Here is a 22177-nt window from a genome sequence, read left to right as displayed (position 1 = left end):
GGAGGGAAACCTGAGGACAGCTTCTTACTGCAGCCACAGGTAAGAGCCCAAACTCTGGCAATAAGTGTCCACAAAAGGGACAGCCCCACAAAATGATGACTAAGAGATAGTGCTCTGGTGCTGGGAAGTTGGAGACAAGTGGGAAGCCATTACAAGTGTGCTCTCTTCATCCTGGCCAGAGGCTGTCTGGGTGGTCTTCTATGGACATCTTCCTGCTAGAAGCACAGCCCCATTTGCATAGGGGCTGTCTCTCTTGGCCACTCACTGCCCAATATGGGGCTATCCTAGTATGGGGGCTCTGTCGGCCTATGAGTAGACTGTCCAGATCCAGGTGCCGGCTCAGTCATTCTAGCTGCACGTCCATGGACAAGTCATCTAACCTCTCTGGACCTCAGTGTTCTATCTGCAAACTACAGACTGTGGCAGTCCCTACCTACTGGGAATATTTAGACACACAAGTAAGGCATGTAGAACAGGGCCTGGCACGGGGCTCCTGCAGCTGCTGCTGCTGCTGCTGCTGCTGCTGCATCAGAGACACTAAGGACACCAATGCGACACTGGTCACAGTCCCCCCAGTATGTGCATGTGCTAGTGTCCCTTCTCCAGGGTTAGGATGGGGGATGTGTATGCCCAGCTGTGTGCACCATGGGTGGGAAGGGTGAACTGCAGAGGAAGGCTGACTGAGAAGCTGCCCGGCCAGCTATTGCCTCTGAGCTGGCAGGAGCAGACATGTGCTCGTGCCCAGAGTGCCCAGGGTGGGATGGCTGCCACAGAGAACCTAAGAGTGTAGGTAAGCTGTGAGGGCTGGAGACATTGCTTTAGGCTTCATTTGATCCTCCCTCCCCTGAATCCCTGCAGGAAGGACAGGTAGAAAGGAGGCTCCTGTCCACTGCCCTGCCATGCCACAGCACTCTGCACCTCACACACGGGCCACACAGCCCCACATGCCATGCAGCCAGTGATAACTATTAGTACAACAGACAGTCGTGTCACAGACCCTGCAACAGTGACCCAAACAGGCCCACAGACAGATGGATTTACTGGATGTCAAGATAAGAGTTACCCTGACTAGCTGGACTCAGTCGCCCACCCTCTCTCTCTCTCTTCCAGCCTCCTAAGCAGCGAGTGGCAGCTGTCCTGGGGGTGTGAGCTGGGAGGCGGTGGTTGGGCCAGTGCTTACTGTGCAGCATGGTGAGGTAACCTCAGAGCTGAGCCCCTGCCCCTCAAACACAGGTGCCATAGCCTAGTGGAGGAAGCTTGGGAGGCACCAGAGAGAATTCATGGAAGGAGCTTGTAGGCCCAGGCTCAGCAAGTGGAAGGACTGGGGACCCTTTAGCACCCCACCATGAACCCCTCTGAAATATGATGACTCCCTACCCCAAAGAGGCAGTGGGAGTGCTCTCTAAAGATACCCACAGTCATATTACAAGAGCTGGGATACATAATAGGCCCCAGCATCTCTGCAGGCACAAGAGGACATGTGTACACACAATCCTTGCCTTACACTGCCAGACCTGCTGAAGGATGTGCTGAGGACCACAACCCAAGCTACGAGGTTAGACCCGAGGCCCCCACAACCATAGGCATGGGCACAGCAAGCAATGAGTTCCTAACGCCAATACCACGCCACTCAGAGCCACCAGGAAGCTGCTGGCACAGAGGCTTGTGCTCAGACAACTCCCCAGGAGCCTGCAACCTCACACATGGGAACAAGGATCACTCCACCCCTGGACTCAAGAAAGGTGTGGCCCATCCCACATACTCACACTGGCTCCAGTGGCCAGTCCCACCCTCTCCAGAGGGCCGGTCATAGGCAGCCTGCTTACCTCTACCATCCTCTTCTGACTTCCTGGGCCACCTCTCCAAGGGCAAATGGTAGCCAGATCTCCTGGTGCAGGGGAGGACAGGGACAGGCTTCAGGGCACCCTGAGACTGATCAACTGGCTGTGCACCCAAGGCTAACAGTGGTGGAGACACAGCCTAGCCGTGGTAAGAGCTCAGCTGGGGCTGTGGCTCCTACCCACAGAGGGCGAGAAGCAGGGAGGCGGGAGGTGGGGCTAGAGCTAGTAGGCCCATAGCTGTGGGACAGAGGGAGGGTTGGCAGAGACCCCAGCCATAGCCTGGTCTCAGCAGGACTTGCCTCTGTACAACAGGCACACCCATCTTACTAACTCCCCCTCCACACACACACTGAATAACAGAGGCCCAGGAAATCAGGGCTTAGCTAGACTGCACCCCAGAGGGTGGCTTCTGGGCCAGTGGGTTGGAGATGATAGGGGAGGAGCAGAGTATAAGACAGTGCCTCCAGAGACCTCAGGGTGGGCTGGGTGGGTAATCTGAGATGGGGTGTGGATCCCATTCCCTTCCCTCCCTGGGCTTGGGTTATAGCAGTGGTCCAAGCAAGGAGTGGAAAGTGGAGATACGGATGACGGGAGGGGACAGTGTAGAACTGGGACCAATGTATGCCATACTAACCTCGCTGCGGTGAGCCGCTCACCCTGAAGGGGACGCCCAGCACAGGGCAGCCACTTTAGCAGGCCTCTTTTACAGCAGCGGAGCCAAAAAGTCCAGAGAGGTTGTGTAACTGGCTTAAGGATTCCCCCGGTGTCCGTGCCCTTACCTAGCTGCTCTGAATGAGGCAGTGCTGCTCAGAGTCTCCATTCGGAACAACAGTCACTCTGGAAGGGGCGTCTCCCTCCCTCTGCTCCTCATCTGTTCTGAAAAGCCCAGCTGGCTGCAATCCCTGAGCAGAGGTGTCCTGTGCAATCTCTCAGTGTGAGGATCTGTCCAGGCAGCCTCTCAGGCTCTTTCTTGTCTTTCTGGGGCCAAAAGCATGTGAGGTCCAACCAGAGCCTGCCTCCTGTACCTGCTCGGGAAGCATTTCCTACCAGCCCAGGCGTCCACACGTCCACACGTATCCTCTGGGCCTGGCAGTTATGATCTCGTCTCCTTGTCTGTAGCTCTCGAATCATACAAGAGGACTCTGTGGTAGGTAATCTGATCAAAAATAGCCCTGTCTGAGAGAAGGCCTAGAAGGCTTTGGTCCAATGAGCACAGGGCCCAGGTTGTGGAGCCCACGATGGGCTTGTGGTCCCTGTAAAGACAGTGGGGACAACCAACAAGTAGTCAGTGCCACTGTCCCCCTCTTTCCCACTCCTTCCCCATTGCAGAACAAGGCCTGGGAGACACCGAATTCCCAGGTCTCTAGTTACCACCTACCTGTGGGGGCAGGGTACCTAGGAAGCAGCCACCCAGAGACTAGCCAGATAGGCCACCTCCCCAAACCAGACCAGCAAGTTTGAGCTCCGGTGGGGGAGGTGGCGCAGCCTGACCAGCTCTGGTCAGCTCCAGGAAACAGGTCCAAGAGGAGGAGTACTGAGTGGGTGACTCACTAATCATGGTTTGTCACAAAGGAGCTTGCCTGTCTCTTTCCTTCTCATCTCTGCCCGTGTTTCTAGGATACAGTCACATGGTACCAATGCCAAAAGATACCAAAGGGTAAACAGAGGCAGGATATGCACACCTCACTGCCCTTGTTATTATCCTTTGGAGAGAGAGACACACGTGTTTTGCGAATATGCCTGCACACTTTAAAGAACCATAGATAATGCAGCATGTTACATACACAGCACCTTGTCCTACTCCGAAGCGTGCCCTGCTACACGGCACTTGGGACAGAGGACGTCAGCAGCACATACTGGGGACCCAGTAAGTACTCTCATGGATACAACATAAGAAAAATGCTAGCCCATGAGCCAGTGCAGTTACCAGACACGGGAAACAGGACCTTCACTGTGACCTCCTGGGCCCCTAGAAGCACAGCTTGTGAGCTGATGGCCTGAACTGCATGGGGGTGGGCGGGCCTCAGTAACAGAACTGAGGAGCCATGATGATAAAGCACAACTGTCTGGATAGGAGTCAGCTCTGAGACTTTGTCCAAGGTGGCAAAACAGAGAGGAAGAGCAAAGGATGATGGTCCAAGAGTCAGGGGGATCACACAAGTTCAAGGCCTGCCTGGGCAACAGTGAGTTCAAGATCATCCTGGGCAACTAGGTGAGACCCTATCTCAATATCAAAGTAGCCAGATGTGGTGGTTCACTTTGTTAGCTGAGGCAGCAGGATTGCCAAGTGAGGTCTCTCCAGGACAAAAGCAAATGCCAAGCCAGCCAGTGCACATAGCAAGACCTTATTTCACACCCCCATGACAATGTAAACCGATGCAGCCTAACAGTAGAGCACACACTTAGACTCCAGTGCGGGGCTGGGGCTGTGCACTGACGCCCAGCCTTCCTAGTACACACAAGGCCCTGTGTCCAATCCCTAGTAAAGGAGAAGGACCAGGAGCTTTGAGAGTGCAGAGAAAGGATGGCACCATCTGTCTCCTCTCCTGGAGGGGGGCAAGAAAGGTTTTCCCTTCATAGTAACGGTTCTGCTGTAATATTAGTGTGAGGCCATTTTCAGCATGCATCCTAGCATCGAGTAACAGTTTTAAAGGAAAAGACTATGCATGCATGTTTACATGTAGAGCTTACAATTCTCACCATGCCTCATTTTGCAGACTGCTGGCCCTCCCTTTAGGTGGCCTCCTTAAGGGCTGTGGTGACCTGAGTCGGCCCCATGGGGCCAGGGTGGTAGCTTTGTCTTTTGCTCTCATAGGCAATGCAGAGGCAAAGCAGGCATCTTGCAAGTGTTGCCAGCATGTCTGTGGGCAATGCAAGTGGCCCTGCACTAGGGCTGTCCTGCTCCCAGCACCTCAGCAAGCCCAGGGCTGCCATCCCTCACTTGCAGCATCAGTGGGTCCATCTCTGCTCTATGCAGCATAGCAGGGGTCTGCCAGCTCACTGCTCAGTCCAGCCTGGGTTTCATCTGCACTTTCTACTTCTATCCACCGAGCACCCTCTCATGCTTACAGAAGCTGGTGGAGTGAATGTTCGCTTCCACTAAGTGTCTATTCAATACCTTTGCCTGGGTTTCTGCTGGGTTGGGCGGACCTTTGTAAAGCTAATCTGACCGTGTCCCTTTCTGTTGAAAAGCAGCTGGGGCCTCACAGCTACAGCCATCTCCCCACCAGGAGCCTCAGGCCATGGCCACCGCTGCCCTCATTTCTATCGCTCTCACCCAGTTGCAGTCACCTGCCATAGCCACATGCAGCTTCCTTCCCCGCACTTGGTCCTCAGCAAGAGGTCACCATGTGTCCACCAGATGCCCCATGGGCCTTCTGATCAGATCACACAAATGAAACTTAGAATTTCAGCTGACAGGCCAGGCGGAGGGGCAGCAAGGGCAGGGTCTAAGGGGAGGACAAAGTAGTGGAGGCAGGCCATGAGAGACCACAGGGAGCTGTGGCAGGCATCCTGGGACAGGTACACACTTAAGGTGGTAACTCTGCTTGGGGGAAGGCAGGATCCAGAGGACCACAATGGGTGCAGAGAAAAGCAATTAGAATGGAGCATGGGCCAGCCAGCTACAGATGGTAGCCAGGACAGCAGGGGCTATAGATGGGACAGCCAAGATTTCATCTACCAAGAAAAGCAACATTAGGGAGATGGCTCAGTTGATAAAGTGCCTGTTACGTAAGTATGAAGACCTGAGGCGTTTAGATCCTAGTACCCATGTGAAAGCTTTGCATAGTAGCATGTGTCTGTAATCCCAGCGCTGGGGAGGTGGGGACAGGCTGATACTTGAAGCTCACTAGCCAGGGGGTCTCGCCAAATTGGTGAGATGCAGGTTCAGTGAGATCCAGCCTCACAACGTGGAGAGTGCCTGAGGAAACCAACCTCTGGCCTCCGCATGAATGCACATACACGAGTGTACACACACGCACAACACACACACACACACACACACACACACACTCACACACACACACACTGTGATAAGTAGGATACTGAGGAGATAAGGTCAAGGGAGGTGGCAAGGATCTTGGAAAAGTCCAGAATCTCAGGCTAAGGCCCATGGGGAACAGAAAGAGTGGGGGCGCCTCTCACTTGACACTGAAGCCTGCCACACACTTAGAGAGATGGAGACAGTAAGCTTAACAGTGAGGAGCAAATCAGTGGAGCGTGGAGAACCCAGGAACAGGCTCCCACCAATATGACTTTCATTCTTTAGGGATTTATTTTTATTTTATGCATGAGTGTTTGCCCATATATATGCCTGTGGACTTGTGTGTGTGCAGTGCCCACAGAGGCCAGAAGAGGGCACTGGATCTCCTGGGACTGCAGTTAGACAGTTGTGAGCTGGGTGCTAGGACCCAAACCCAGGACCTCTGCAACAGCAGCCAGTGCTCTTAACCTCTGGGCTACCTCTCCAGCCCAGTATGGTGGTGTCTGCTTGTAAGGTACCCAGGAGGCAAAACAAGAGATATCATGGTAAGTTCAGTGACTTCCAGTTTTGCCAGGGACACATATGAATCTCAGAAAACCAAAGAGATTCTAAAAAAAGAGGCCAGTGATTTGCTCCCCACTGTGTAGAAGGTACACAATGTCTATCTTTTTCACTTAGAAGTGAGCAGCCCCATGTCATTAAACACCGAGTGCTGTATAACCCCAGCACTCTCTTCCCCCAGCCTTTAGCCAACAAAAGGCCATCGCTCCTTCCCTGTCCCAACCCCACCCCAACCCCATAACCTCTTCTACTTTCTGCCCCTTTGTGCTATTCTAGGCCCTGTGCACAGATGGGATTGCACAATCACCCTTCCTTATGCCTGGCTTTTTTCCACTAAGCGCAAAGCTTTTAAGGTCCAGCCACACAATAGCATCTATCAAGGCTTCATCCCTTTCTATGGCTGAATAATATGCCATTATGTGTACCTGCTGGTTTTCTCTCCATTCATGGGGGGCCGCAGGGTTGTTTCCACTTTCTGGCTGCTGTGAAGAACACTGCAAAGAACTGGATGTGTAAACATCGCTCCAGGCCCTGCTCCCAGGTCTTTGTTTTTGATGATTTGTTGTTGTTTTCTCTAAACAGCTCTGACTGTCCTGGAACTCACTATGTAGATGGGGCTGGCCTTGAACTCACAGAGATTCACCTGCCTCTGCCTCCCAAGTGCTGGGATTAAAGATGCCACCATATCTGGCCTGCTTTCATTTCTTCAATGTGTACCTGGGAGGGCAGTGGCAGGTCACATGCACAGTTCACGCTCGGTGTTTAACCTTATAAGAGGAGGGCGAGCTGTCCCTCAGTCTTGCCTGTGATAAATGAAGGTCCACGTCTTCTACCTACCTGGCACCTTCATTACTCTCCTCACCACACCCACACCCCACCAGGGCTGGTCTCACGTCACAGCCCAGGCCGGCTTGGCAAAGATCCTCCTGCCTCTGCCTTCTGAGAGTCAGGACTGTGGGCCTGAGCCAGCACGCCTAGCTATTCTTCTGTTTGTTTGGGAAAGGATATCTTGGTAAGCATGGGGTGATGGCAGACTGCGGTAACTGGGAAAGTCAATTGAAGGCACCATCTTCATAAAATGTGCTGGAACAACTGACTTCCCCTAAACACACAAAAGGAACCTTGACAGAAACCATACTGAACACAAGTTACACAGGATCGTGTTCTTAAAACTTCCAGAAAGCATAACCTAGGTGAAGACAGGAGGAGTCTAAATTCAAGGCTTGCCTGGATTATAGACTGAGTTTACAACCGGCCAGGGCAGCTTAGGGTTAGTAACACTAAGAGACCCAGAGATCCTTGCTTAACGAATGCAGGGCCCTGAGTCCATCCCCAGCTCTACACACATGAAGAAAGCCTCCAGAGCTCAGCTCAGCGTTCTCAGACTGCACACCAAAGGCACAAGCTATAAAAAGGAATGAATGTAGGGACCTCACCAAAAATTAAGACTTTCCCCATTAAGAGCACTGGCTGCTCTATCAGAGGACCCAAGTTCAGTTCCTAGTACCTACACAGGGGCTCGACAGTAACTGGAATTCTAATCCACGGAACTCTTTTGGAAGTTGCAAGCACTGGGCACACACATGTGCATATACATACATGCACACATACATGCAAGGCAAAACACCCATACACATACAAATAAATAAAATACTTGAAAATAAAGTTTTGTTTTGCTTAAAGAAGACTTTACTCTGCAAAGTCCATGTGAGGAGGATAAAAAGATAAGCCAGCGGTGTGGCTCTGTGGTAGAGTGCTTGCCTAGCACACCAAGAGGCCTGAGCTTCAATCCCTAGTACTGAGGGGAAAAAGGCAAGCAACAGACTGAGAGAAACATTCACAAGTCACATATCTGACAAAGGCCTGGTGCCTAAGATAAAGCACTCACAGAATTGAACATAAAAAAGCAAACGGTTCAATAAAGTGAGCAGAAGCCAGAAGACTTGTCACGGAAGCAGATCCGCAGATGGCGGATAAGCACACCGAATGCTCACCAGCATTAGCCATTAGCCAGAGACGCGAATTAACGCGACAGCGAGACACACTAACTACAAGAGTTAAAATAAAACATAGTGACAATACAAGTGCTGCTGAGCCTGCAGAGAGACAGTGCCCTGCTTGCGCTGCACTGCTGATGGCAGTGGGAAATGGCGCAGCCACTCTGAGAAGCAGTCTGGCATCCTCCTTAGAACCTGTAACTGTCACACCACCAATTACATGTTGGGGTATTTGTCCCAGAAAAACAAAAATTTATACTCCACACAAAAAAGACTATGGGAACGTTTACGGAGGCTTTCCTTGTAATAGCCAAAAAACTAGAAACAAACAGATGCCCTCCATGGGTGGGTGGTGCAGCACCCCGGGGTACATGAGTGCACCCGGCAACAGCAAGGGAGAGGCTCCCAACATGCACAACCATCTGCCAGCATCTTCTGAGAACCAGGCTGCATGGACGAAGACCATTCCAGAAGGCTCTCTGTGGAAGGTTCTGCATATGCAACAACCCTAAAATGAAAGAACTGTAAGACTGGGGAAGGTTAAGGGTGGGACGGGTGTGGCTGGAGCAGGCCTCAGAGGAGAGGGATGGCTTGTGATGGATCAAAGTCCACATCCTGACTGGGGACCTGGGTGACTCTGCAAGATGTTACCACTGAGGGAAGATGGAGAGAGAATGTGATAGATCTGGCTCATAATGCCTTACAATTGCAATGTGAACCCATGGGTACCTCAGAATGTAAGTTTACTTAAGAACATTAGGCATTTCTTTAAATGACGGACCTCTCCCATCTTTTAGCCTTTGTTAAAGCCTCATTAGGTAGTCCAGGCTGGCTTCAAACTCATGACTTGCTGACCAGGACGGGGTACACTACTATGCTCAGATCTTTTTGCCTTGAATGTGCTGTTCTCTGGGTTTCTTCTTCCCCAAACCAGTTCCTATTTCAGGCCTCAGCCTACATATCTCCCCCTCCAGGCAGCCACTACTGGTTTCGCAGACAGGCGTCACCATGGCAGCTGTCACTTTGCTGGCCTCCCTAGAGCAATTCTCACTGGTGCTGGTCCTCAGCCTTGCCCAGTCTGAAGGGACAGTGAATAAAAGGCAGTAAGGACAATACTGTTGTGATGGCTGTCAACCTCTGGACTTAAAACCACCACAGAAACCTATCTCTGGGTGTCTTTCAGGGGTTAACTAACTAGTTAACTGAGCGGGGAAGATTCCCCCAAATGTAGGCAGCATCAGCCCATGGGCTGCAGTATAAAAAGGAGAAAGGGAGGGGCTGGAAAGATGGCTCACTGGTTAAGAGAGCTTGCTGCTTCCAGAGGACATGAGTTCTGTTCCTAGCACTCATGTCAGATGGCTCACAAATACCTATAACCCCCCACACTCCGAGAAAAAGTAGAGTGCTAGCACTCAGCTCTCTCTGCTTCTGCCTCACTCTTCTGCCCCATGCCATCCCTGCCAGGATAAGCTGTATCCTCCAGCCTGAGCCCACACAGACCCCTCCTTCCTCCAGCTTCTGCCAGGTGTCTAAGGTGCCGCGCAGGGATGTAACTCATACAACGGCACTGAGGGCACGAAGGTGCCAGTCTGTGCCTCACTGGGATGAACTAACCCTCACACAGATTCTAAAATGGGAAAGTGAGGCTCACTGAGGTGATGGTAGGGTTTGCACTCACCTTCAAGCTACCAACTCAGTAGCAGAGCTTCGTGATAAACCCCTGCCGATCCGGACCCTTGGTAGTAATCACTACAATGGCTTCCCTGTAGCGTTTGTGAACCAGGGTGGCACAGGGTCAGAAAAGAGAGACTTCCTGCCTGGCCCATGGTCCCTCCGAGAGACATCACAGCCCCTTTACAGAGCATAGGACTGAAACTGACCCCCTGAATGTGCTGTTCTCTCGGTTTCTTCTTCCCTAAGCCAGTTCCTATTCCAGGCCCAGCCTACATATCTCACCTGCTGAGCTGGGTGGGGAGGCAGGAGGTGGGGGACTGGGCAGGAAGAGCCCAGAGCCAGGTCCTTTTCCACCCAGGCCAGGCTGGAGAGCAGCACTCCTGCTGGTGTTTCCTTCACTGGCTGGAGAGCTCTCAAGAGCAAAATACCAGACAGAGCAAGCTGTGGCCAGGAGGTGCCAATCTCATGTCATTCCCACCTACGGAAAGATGTGCGGTGTGGCAGTGACCACAAGGTGTGGTCCCTGGGGCCTGTCTTTTAGTTGGGCAGGGGACCCAGTGCAGTAGGTGACTGACTGGGAAGTGAAAGGGAAGGAAGGGAGGGCTGAAAGCATGAGCTAGCTCCTAAGAACTCAATCCTGGGAAGGGACCTTTTGGCAGCTGCTGGCACTTGTTCCCTTGCGGGGCGGAACATGGATGTTTCTTGATACCTAGGCACTGAAGTGAACCCACAAGTTTCCATGCTTCGTACAGGGTTAGACTTTGCATTGCAGAGTAAGCTGAGCCCTCAGCCTTCTTCTGCGAATGTGCTGTGCTGTCTCGGCCCACTCTGCTGCCCACCCCGCCTCTGCCACAAACAGAGCAGGCCCCTCACACCCTGCTGCAGGGGGGACAAAAGCTGGGAGGTGACAGCCCCAGAGCCCAGGCCTCTCCACACACTCAGACACTCCCAGGTTCTACCCCTGTGACATGGAGCACTGTGGTCCGAGGCATCCCTGTCCAGCGTGCTGCAGCTAGTTCCGCAGGGTAGAAGAAACTATTTTAGATTAAATAAACTGTCCTGAGGGCAGTGACAGCCCCTGGTGGCTCTTCTGTGCTCCATGCTGGAGATATGGGACCACAGTGAGACCAGCCGTAAGATGTCATGTGTGGGCCCCATGCTATTATTGCACAAGGTAGGCAGGACCGTGAGGGCTCCATTGTTCAGAGGACCAGGAGGCACTCAGTGCGTCTCATCATTCTTTTCTTCTGTGGCTCAACAATGTTTGTCTGTTTATCCACCCAGCCTGGCCCGGAACTTTCCGAAGGTGCTGGAAACAGGTAGTTATACATCACCATGATTTTTTTTTCCCCCTTTAAAATTTTTACCCTTAAAGTTAACTTGACAGTTGTGCAAACATCAAGCCATTAAATTATTAAACCTAGATGTTCACCCATAGCAACAAGCAACAGCTTCAAAATTGTGCACACACACACACACACACACACACACACACACACACACGGGTGGAGGATGGGGGTATGGGGGAAGGCGGCTCAAGAGGCCTTGGACCTTGGACCTAGTCTGGGACCAAACTGGACAGAGTGACAAATAGACCTCAGTTGGGAAGTGTGAGGGTGTTATGGGATCCGTGTCAAGAGACAAATCTGGAAATTTCCTGGCTAAAGTTTAGAGTTTGTTTTAAAAGGATCACCTGGGATGGGTAGGAAGCAGTTCTCCCATGTGCCCCATGTTTATGAAGGAAGATGCTCAGATTACAGCAAGTCTGTGGGAGCATGGCCCTCCCTGGCCACAATGTAACAACAGCAACAGGAACACTAATGACCCTAATGACACAGCAATAATGTTCCAGGCGGCACATACACACTCAATCCCCCAGTCCCCTGGCAGGGAGCCAGTCATCACCCCAGTGCCACATGTGGGAACGGGGACATCCGAGCTCAGGCCTCCCCCAGAGAAAGAGAGGAAGCAGTTTTGGAGGGGCCTGGATGAGGTGGAGGAGGCACAGCCGGAGCTGTTGGGGATTAAAATAACACAGGCTCTTACAATGTGACATTCACATCTTTAACACAAGCCCTTGCTGGCACCAAACTCGGGTCAGCAGACGGTGCAAGCCCAAACAGCCAGAACTGTAACTGGCAGTGGTGACCAGACATGAGCCCACAGAGCGGCTGGAGTCTGCAGGTGACACAGCAACCCCAGGATACTGCATCCCTCAGTCCCAGGAGTGAGGACAGGGTGGGAAGCAGGCCCCGTGATGTCAGCAGCCTTCCCATGGGAACAATGTCCTGAGCCTGCAGTCATCCCCTCCAGCCTCCCAGGAGAAACTTCTGCCAGGGATGGGGAAAGCACACAGAAGCACGCATGTGAGTGTGTGTGTGTTGAGTGTGTAAGTGTGTGCAGAGTACTCTGGACGGCTTAGGCCTGGAGCAGAGGTGGCTACTATACCACCAGGCACAGAAATCTACCGTGGCCCTCCACTGCCCTGTCGGTGAATGCAAGGAAGTCCTGCCTCCCCGGAGTGCACTCAAGTGCAGCAAGGTCCTGACACATCCTGAAAGCTAATACAAGTGTCCGGGTCAATCTCTCCCTCGGGCCATCAGAGGCACTTAGAAAACCTCTACAGTGAGAGGTGTGTGTCCAATGACATGGGTCTGGGTCCCTGCATCCCCTAAGCCTGGTGAGTCTTTCTGCTGATAAAATGGGTTCAAGCCGAGAACTCAGCCAGTCCTGAGACACAGGGGAAGGGAGAGTGAAGTCAACAGTGAGGTAGGAGGAGGGGCAGGGCCAGTGTCCAGAGGTCTTTCTCCAGGCCACCCTCCCCCACTTAGGGCCACCAGAAGTCTGGGGCTTGCTTAGGAATGCAAGGAATGAAACCATGCCTGGTGCGGCCATCTCTGGGTCCCTCCCCCTCCAGATACTTCCAGGATCCATGGGGTCCAGTCAGCAGCCTCTTCCCCAGAGAAAGCCTGGGCCATCACTCAGTGACCTGTCTGCACCTCCTCCAACTCCAGCCCTCTCTTCTGAGTTCCACTCCCAAAGCCCTTGTTTCCTCGGGACCAGTAGCTCTTGGGCCCAGGGCAGGCATCCCCGTCAGGGTCCTACTCAGGATGTATGGTGGGCAGCTATGACCAGCCAGGTTACAGGGGGCTGTGGGGTTGATCTCAGCTGCACAGGCCAGCACCTGCAAAGCTTCCTAGGGGTGCTCACCTCTAAGCCAAGACCCCAGAAGAATTAAGGTGAGAACAATAGGCAAACATTAACTGGAGGAGGGGATACAGGGACAGTGACTCCGGCTGGCTCATGGGAGATGCAGGGTATCCCCAAATCCTGCTAAGCCTACCAAGGGCCTCCATGGTTTCCTCCTGCCACACTCTGGGGAGACCCCAGCAGAGTCTTCTACATTTCTCCGCCTGTTCCCTGATAATTAAACAGTAAGCTGATTAGTCAAGGAAAACCTTTAATTAGCCCCTGAAATTGTTGAGGAAAATTACAGCTTCTCTGGGCACCCTACCTATCCTCTGCCAGGCCCAGGACGGTGCCACAGAAAAAGCAGGGGATCGGGGAGGTCTTTACCCTGCAAGGCCAAATTTGGGGAGCCAGGCATTTTTGGGGAGTGAAGGGTGGAGACCCCATTATGAAGTAGCTAGAATAAACATAGTAAGCAGGCAAGGGCGCTCTGGGAAAGCATGCCGCTATTCCGAGCCATGAGAAGGCATAAAGACATACCACATGCAAGGCTGGGAGGCTACGGTGGGAAGGAGAGACAGAAAGGCAAGGTGGCCCAATGGGTACCAACGCAAGTCCAAGCCCAGAACCCACCTAAAGATGGAAATATAAAGCCACCTCACAATGTCCTCTGGCTCCCACAGCACACTGCAGTACACGTGTGTGCACACTCATACACAGGCACGCATACTCATGATAGTAATCAAAGTTAAAAAAAAAAAGGAAAAGGAAACAAGAAAATGCACTACCTCAGAAACAAAGGCTCTTGTTCAGGAATGAGAAATGGAAATTAAAAGGGCAGACAGCCTGAGGCCGGAACAAACCGGTAACTTGACTGGGCCTTTGAGCTCTGAAGGCCACTAAGAAGCGCCCTGCCTGATGGCTGCCAGGAAGATGCCAATCGCTTGGGAGGAGACACCAGAATCATCTTGGCACCAAGCTGTGGCTGCACCAAGGACTCCCCACAGGTGCCAAGTTTATTCTCATCTGGAAAATGGGTCAAATGGTGTGGCACCCATGGGAAGGCCCAGGCTGCAGTGTGGCTGTCTGCTCAAGTCCCTGCTAATTATTACCAGCCACAGAAAAGTCGGCCCATCTCGGGACCTGACCCCCAGTCTTCAATTCCTCAAAGGCCCCGCTAGGCTCTTCCCAAGGAATATCCACAGGAACTAGGGCCAGATGGTTCTCCAGGTGGACGCCATACTTGGGTCTCACAGTATATGCTGTTCTGACAGTGCCTTCCAGTCAGTCACCAGTGGGGCTCACTCTGTCAGTCCACCAACATTTAGGACCGCTGTATACAAACCAGTGAGAACAAGTAGGGAGAGCACAGACTCCCCACCCCAGCCTACCAATGTGAAGCTAGGCTATGGAGGAATGCACCAGAAGCCTTCAGGGTGTACACCACAACAGGATCTAAGCAACTGGGTGGTAGGACAGAGACAAGCAAGCTCAGTTGCTGCATGGTGGTGTGTGTGTGGGTGGTGGTGGTGGTGCTATTGTAGGCTTGTGTTAGCAGTCCCCTAAAAGGGGGTTGAGACTTGACAAGATGGCCAGGGCTCTTGAAAGAACAAAGTCACTGAAGTAGAACTTAGCCTGGAATGTTCAATCCTTTGGCAGAGAAGAGTAAAGACCAATGAGGTGAGGGCTGGGTGTCCAAGGGCCTTGCAGGAGGGGCCTCAAAGTGCTTCTTGCTGTGCTGGACAGACTATGGGAGCTGTGGGAAGGGGGGATAAGAGAGTCCAAGGCATGGGCCAGGAGGAAAGTGAGGGCAGCTTGAACAAGGGGATGGCAAGGGAAAAAAATGCATCAGTGCCAGGTGACACTGGGAAAGAGGACAATACTAATGGGGGAGGGGTAAGAGGAAGGAGGGGCGAGGACCAGGCCAAGGTGTACAAACCAAAGAAGACTGCTGCCACTCAAATCCACCCCCAGGAAAAGGCAGTGAGAGGCGACAGCCCGGTTCTGGTTCCTTGCCAAGGTGCAATTCTTTAGTCAAGGTCCACCTCCCTAAACTAGACTAGCAAGGGACCCCTGACTCTTGGCCCCTCTCACGGGCTCCGCCTAGCTCCTCCCACAGCCACCACCACCACCACAGGCTGAGAGTTTGGGTTCACAGAAACAATGCCGGAAGAAGGGCTGTCCCAGGTTTTTGGAGGTTAAGACAGAATTGCTGTGAACTCGAGGCTAGTCTAGGCTATGCCGTCAGATACTGTCTCAAAACATGCAAAACAATAAATAAAATAAATAAAACTGGTCCAAAGTCAATAGAAAGTCTGAATGCCAAGTGTTATTGGGGCGCAAAGCTGTGGACTAAGCAAACCCTCACCACTATCAAGTTGTCTCCAGATGGTGAGCACACCCTGCCCTCCGCTCCTGGGAGTGGCCTGTGGGAAAGGCTGGCAAGGCAAGGGACATGAGAGACCCTGAGAAGAGGGGACGCGGACACACACACACACACACACACACACACACACACACGCATACACAGCAGGGGACTTGGAAACAGATGTGGTACAGCAATGGGCAGATCTATCTCACAGAGCTGAGAAGAAAGAATCCAGGTACAAAGACTGGAAGAGTCCACGTGAGTCTGAAAGCTGCCACGATGGTGCTGGGATGCAGGAGTGCACAAACGCATCATGGCCACCAAGGGCAGGGTACCCCATGGAGGGCATGGTTTGAGGGGAGATGAGTAGACTCTAGGGTGCTGTGCCTCTGAGCTGGGCTGAGCATGCAGGGTCACCTTACACTTCCCGGCTAAGATAACTGAATTTGACGCATTGTTCCATTTGACAGTAACGAGCCTTTTAAAGTAATAGAATTGAGACTTGAGGAAATTAGCTCAATGGACAGAGAACCTGTTCAGCAAGCACCAGGACTCAAGTTCAAGTCTCTAGCATGCAAGTAAAAAACTAGGCCAGGCCGCATATACCTGTAACCCCATGGGTACAGACAGGAGGCTCCTGGAAACCTTCTGGTAAAAAAGGCAAATTTCTATCCTGTGAGAGATTCTGTCTCAAAGTAAAGGAGAACTCAATAGCACTCAAGGTCCTGCTGTGGTCTCTGCACACACTGTGTACACAAAAAGCACTGGAGTTGGGTTGGAGGGTGTGGCTCTGGGGTGGAGTCATTAGCTGGACTCCATCCATGAGGGGCTGGGGGTATGGCTCAGTGGTAGTTCTGTAGTCCTGCCAGTGCCTAGATCTTCCAGAGAGGGATTGGGTACTTGGCTCAGTAATGAGTTCTTGTCTCTCATGCACAAAGACCCTGGCTTTAACCCCTAGCACCATGCACACACACTAAGTAATCATAAATGCTGTCTGAGTGGGCTGCTGTGGAGAACTGTGGGGAAAGGAAAGGCAAAGGCTATGGAGACATGTGGGCAGCAGGGAGTGGGAGATCCCTCAAGGGAGGAACGAGACTGCCTGAAGGAGGAGTCCCTATTGGGGGGTGACTCTGTGGAGAAGTCTTTAGAGTTCTATTTTTCCCCCCTGGCCAATCTGACTGCTAAGTGTGGGGATAGACGAGAGGGGCAAGCCTTGGTGTCTCTCTTGGCCACTCTGTCCTGTGGGAGTGGTGAAACCGGACTAGGAATCTGGAAATCTGCACAATGGGGCTTTATCAGAGTTCCTGGGGCTGGGAGGGGCGGAACATCCTCTCTGTGAGAGGCCCCACCTGTCTTGGTCCCTTCTGAGCTGCTATACAGCCTGGAATGAAAACACCAGGAAAGACGAGCCTTCCCAGTGTTGGGAGTGGCCAGAGGGTTAGCCAGAGTTAGCAGCAGCCTCCTGGGTCTAAACCCCAGTCCTGCTTACAGTGGCCAGTTGTTCTGAACAGCATTCCAGCTGTCAGTCCTGCCCTACAAATGGAGATGTGTGACACCTGGGGTGATGACTGTGAGTTCAAGGACCGGTAAGTTCAGGACATACTCAGAACAGAGTGTGGGGGCTCACACCTATAAACCCAGCACGAGGGATGACAGGACAAGAGGACCACTAACTAGTTCAAGGCCAGCATGAACTACACAGGGAGCTCCAAGCCAACCTGGGCTACAAACAGAGAAACAGAAGACAAAAACACAAAACAAAAAAGTACCGAATATTAAATTCAACAGTCAACAGCCTCTGCCGTTGCCTTCTGCCTGTTGAATATACAGCTATGTCCCCCAAGCAACCCTCTGGGGAAGTAGCACTACTAATATCTCTATGAAGATAAAGTCTAATAATTAGCCCAGGCTGGCCCTGAACTCAGTCTCTCTGCTTCGCTCCGGAAAGCTAGGATCCCAGGCACATGGCACCTCCCACCAGAGGCATCAAAGGACACTGACGTGCCTTACAACAAAACACTCATTTAAAGGACTCAGAACAGTTGAGGACCTAGGTCACCAACCTGGGGTCCACCGTCAGTGGCAGATAACATCCTGCCGGAAGCAGCAGAGTGTGCGGTCCTGAGCTCCTGGGTGGGAGCACTAAGCAGGCAGCACCCGTCTGGCAGGTGGAGCTCGCTGCAGAGCTTCAGGTGGACAGCTCTGGCCTCACTCAGTTCTAGGCACTCATTCTAGCACAGTCACGTTTGGTCTGCAGCACGGAACGGACAGGGCACATAGTAGCCAGGGGACACTCGAGGACACGCTAGGTTGTGGCCCAGAGTTTGAGCAAGTGAAAACTGCAAGCCAGGTGTGGTGGTACACATCTGTAGTCCCAGAACTTGGGAGGCCAAGGCAGGAGGATCCTGGAGAGTCTGAGGCTGCCTGGGCTACAGCAGGATACGGGGGAGTAGAAAGACCCATTTGAGTGGAAACAGAAGGGAAGAGAGTGCTCACAGGAACAAATGTGGCAAGGAGGAGATTCTCTGAACCTGGGGACAATGGACTATGCTGAGAAAGTGACAGCATCCTAGCCACTCTCCCTCCGGACTACAGTTTCCAGTGACTGCGTGGAGACTAGGTAATCCACGCACATGCAGAACAATGTGCCTTCACATGAAAATGCAGGAGGAGAAATGAGGTCAGGAACAGACGGTCTCGGGGTCCTTGCACACAGCTCTGTACACGTGCAGGAGATGGACGTGGGTTGGGGAGACGCTGAGCACTGCAGCTATGCTTTAGGGAGAGCCAGGGTCATGGCACCAGGACACAGACACACCTGTGAAAGCCATTAAGTTTGAGGCTATGGAGACTCATCAGCCTCTGAGCTGAGGAGCACTTTGCATGCAGTCGTCCCTCACATCTGCCTCTGGCTTGGCGGGCAGGGAACTGAAACCACCCCCATTTCACCAGAGAGGAGGCTGTCTCTTCCCCAGAGGCTCCTAGTAAGGGGGCTGGCCAAGAGATATGCAGTACTGTACATTAGTCAGGGAAGTCCCCATTGTCCCTGGGACTGCTGGAAAAGAGCAGGACACCAGCAGTCCCAGGAGACAGGCTGTAATGAGCTGTGGCTTCTGTCTGTCCTACTGTCATTTGTGCTCCCTTGGGATTGGGGGGAATTCCCCTTCTGACTTTCCTCAGAACTCCCCCACCCCCACCAAACTTTCCTATGGGCCAAGTTGTCCAGCAGACAATGAGCTCCGGCCCCGGATGAACAAGGGGGAAATCCATTTCCCTGGCGGTGACTTGGAAAAGGACAGCTTCCTACTGGCGGCATCTGTGGCCACCAGTCTGGTAGGAGATGTAAGAAACAGCTGCTGGGAACACCCCTGACCGGCGTCTGGCCAGGAAATCTAGCTCCTCACAAGTCACAGGCCAAGAAGTGGTGCACGGTGGTGCATAAGTAAGGCAGGGTCATGGAAGTACTGGCGGGGACAGGAACCTACCATCCATCACTCCTCATGTCCAACAGGTCCCCAGGGAACTTGACTGAAAGGGGACCTGGGTGGAACTCATGGGGATGGAAATGAACACTGCCCAATCACTGAAGGCTGTCAGAACGAACAGGGATTTTGGAGCCCCAAGCCAGGGTTCAAATCCTGCTTCCCCCTGTTACTTGCATGCTAGGTACCTTAGACAAATCTCTCTCTCTGGGTCTGTTTTCTCATGACTAAAAACTGTTGCAAAGATCATGTGAGCTAATATGGGGGAAGAATTCAGACAGGACCTCCCTCCATCACTGCCTTTCCCTCTTGTAGCATCATCCTTGCTGCCTCCCCTATAATCTAGCTCCTTGATAGCAGCCTGGGCTGTCTTGGCTTTGTGGTGGCGTATTGTTTTGAGACGGAGTCTCCTGCTCTGGTCCCTCTGATCCCACCTCCTGGGTTATAGGCATGCACCATCAGGCCTGGATCCTAGGATGGAACCCAGGGCCTTGCCATTCAAGGCAAGCATTCTAGAAACTGAGTCACAACCCCAGTCAGTCTAAGCAAGCTTTATAAAGGGAAAACGATGTCAGCCAAGTCCTCCCTGCAATGAAACTAAAAGCCACACTCCTCACCTGTCCTAGCTTGGCAGCGCTGGTCACACTCCTGGTCCCCAACACCACTCTCTGCTTAGCCGCATTAGCTACTCTGAAGCCTGCGACTGCCCCAAGCTTGCCTGGGCCCAGGGTCTGTACGTTTTCAGTACCCACCACCTGTTTCACCTTTCCATTCTTTGAAGTCCTGGTTCGTTCTCTCTCAATCAGACATCCCTTGCTCAAGAAAGCCCTCTCCCCACTGCCTGAACCTCCTCTTCTGACCTATCTGGGTGTCACCATCCAGGGACAAATCTGACAGGCTCTGTTAGCAATGCAACCAACAAGCACACAGGCAGAGTGTAAACAGACCCACCCTACCCAGTGAGGCCTTTTCTCAAATGTCTATCCTGGAAGGTGTTCCAACGGCAGAGTGGTCAAAGCTGTGGCCAATGTTACATGTCCTAGAGAGTAACAGCCAAAGTCCGGAAGCCTGCTAGATAGACATCAGGCTAAAGTAGTCACAGAAGCCGTTTCCTGGGTGTCCACTTCCCGGAGTAGTGGGACAGCCTATGATGTCTACGCAAAGGAAGTCATTCTAGCCACACACTCATAGCAGGTGGGACAATGAAAGCACCTCTGGTCGCTGCTGGGAAGCACAGCACAACCTCTAGGAGAGCAATCCCCCAGCATCAGGGCCCAGTGTGAGCTCCACTACAAGGTGTAAGTCAAGACATACTGTGGCCATGGCCCACATGGAAACATTCTAGAATAGTCATCACAGCACAGTGACAGCCCAGCAAGGAATTGACCACATGGCCACCAAAGCGTGATGACTCCTATGTGACCGATCACAAGAAATCTGAATAGCACAGACATCAAGTGACCATCCAAGGCCTGTAGGGTGCAGAACACTGGGACATGCTCAGGTGACACTGGGCACTGTGAAACAGCAGTGGACATGAGCCGTGGAATGGGCGGGTCAGTGGTGCTAATGTGGGACTGTCATCTATTAGCCTGCTGTCCTCTAGGTAGTACAGGTGGCTTTGCTGATCCAGTTCCTCAGGGAAGCTAGGACGGAGTGGGTAATGGGTGGATGGCATCCCTGGCTGCACTCCTGTCACCTGACAGGAATGGCTGGGCATTCCCTAACACTGAAAGCTCCGCTTTTCTCGATAGCCTATCACAGCACACAAAGGACGAAATTAGTCAATATCAAAACACTTGCTCAGGTTCCAAAGACAAAGTAGGGGCCTGAATCTGAGTCTCCAATGGCACAACCCCCATCTCTCCTTATCTGTGCCAAGCTGGCACCACGAGGCTAGGAATTTGGGTGACCTCACAGATCTGGTGCTGGCTGCATGCCAGCTCTCCGACACTGTCAGGGGCAGGCGGAGGCGGGGCTGGGGGTGGGGAAAGTTGGGAGCCAGCGATAAGACCAGTGCTTCCACAGTATGCCAGGCTGTCCAGTGCCTACTGTATGCCAGGTTTCAGGCCAGGCCCTCTATACCCAGCACTCTTATTAGGTCCACTTTACAAAGGAGGAAACTGAGGCACTCACTATAAGTGGCTCTTCCCAGGCTGAACCACTAGTAGGCCAGGACCTATGCACACATCGCTTTTTGACCTTGTGTCCCTTCCTGTCCCTCCTACTCATCTTTCAGAGCTTCCTTGAGGGACTTTCCAAGGACAGGAACCTCAGGACAGACCCAGCATATGGGCACTCTCCTTGTCCCAGCTCCATTTAGGCTCAGTGTTGCTGGCTGAGGTCTGGTCTTAGCATGCTCCTATAGGAGAGACAAGCAGGCACTGAGGGTAGGGCTATGTGCCTCCTGTCCCCTTGCTACAGTATCTGAGGACGCAGCACAATGCCTAATGGTCCCCACAGACATTCTGCAACCAGCTGGTACTCCAGAAACACCCCAAAACCAGCAGGAGTGCATGTGGCCTCAAGAACCAGGAAAAGGCAGAATGGGCTCTCCAATAGAGGGAGAAAGAAAGCCAAGCCAAGAGCTGCCCAGGGCTGGCTAAGCATGAGTGATCGAAGCAGAAAGATGGCTGATAGGTCAAAGCTCTGGAAGGAGGACCAAGCCTCAAACTGAAGTGTTTGGGAGCCACTAAAGACCACAGGGAGAGCTTGTGGTGTCAGAAATAGAGAACTCCTAAGGTCACACCCACCCGATCAGAGGCTCACTGGACTCTGGGCCACCCACCAACATGCCACTCCCATAGGCCCAGTGGAACCTCCCCTCCCAGGTCACACCCTTCCAAGGAGGCTAAACACTCTGTTCCTACCCAGGGAGTGGCTTCCAGGAACAGACCTCCTGGGAAGTGGACACTGTGGCAGGTAGCTGACCAAAGCTCCTGCCTCTAAACAAAGCTTTCTTGGCGTTACTTTTTCTATGTGGGAAACAGGGGTGTCCTCTAACACCCAACTCACCCATCTCACAAGATAAAGGACGAAACAAGACCAGGCACACACGGTGCGCTCTCTCGTTAAACATT

At 52.6% G+C, this 22177-nt stretch overlaps 1 protein-coding gene across 1 annotated transcript in view; it reads right to left on the bottom strand.

Moving 5' to 3' along the window:
- Pak4 (p21 (RAC1) activated kinase 4) overlaps positions 1–22177 on the bottom strand; it is a 38515-nt gene that overhangs the window by 15314 nt on the left and 1024 nt on the right. The window lies entirely within an intron of this gene.

The sequence above is a fragment of the Rattus rattus genome, chromosome 2, assembly GCF_011064425.1.
Source record: "Rattus rattus isolate New Zealand chromosome 2, Rrattus_CSIRO_v1, whole genome shotgun sequence".
NCBI classification, from domain to species: Eukaryota; Metazoa; Chordata; class Mammalia; order Rodentia; family Muridae; genus Rattus; species Rattus rattus.
Note: the sequence above shows the minus strand (reverse complement) of the source record. Positions and strands in the feature narration are given on the sequence as shown.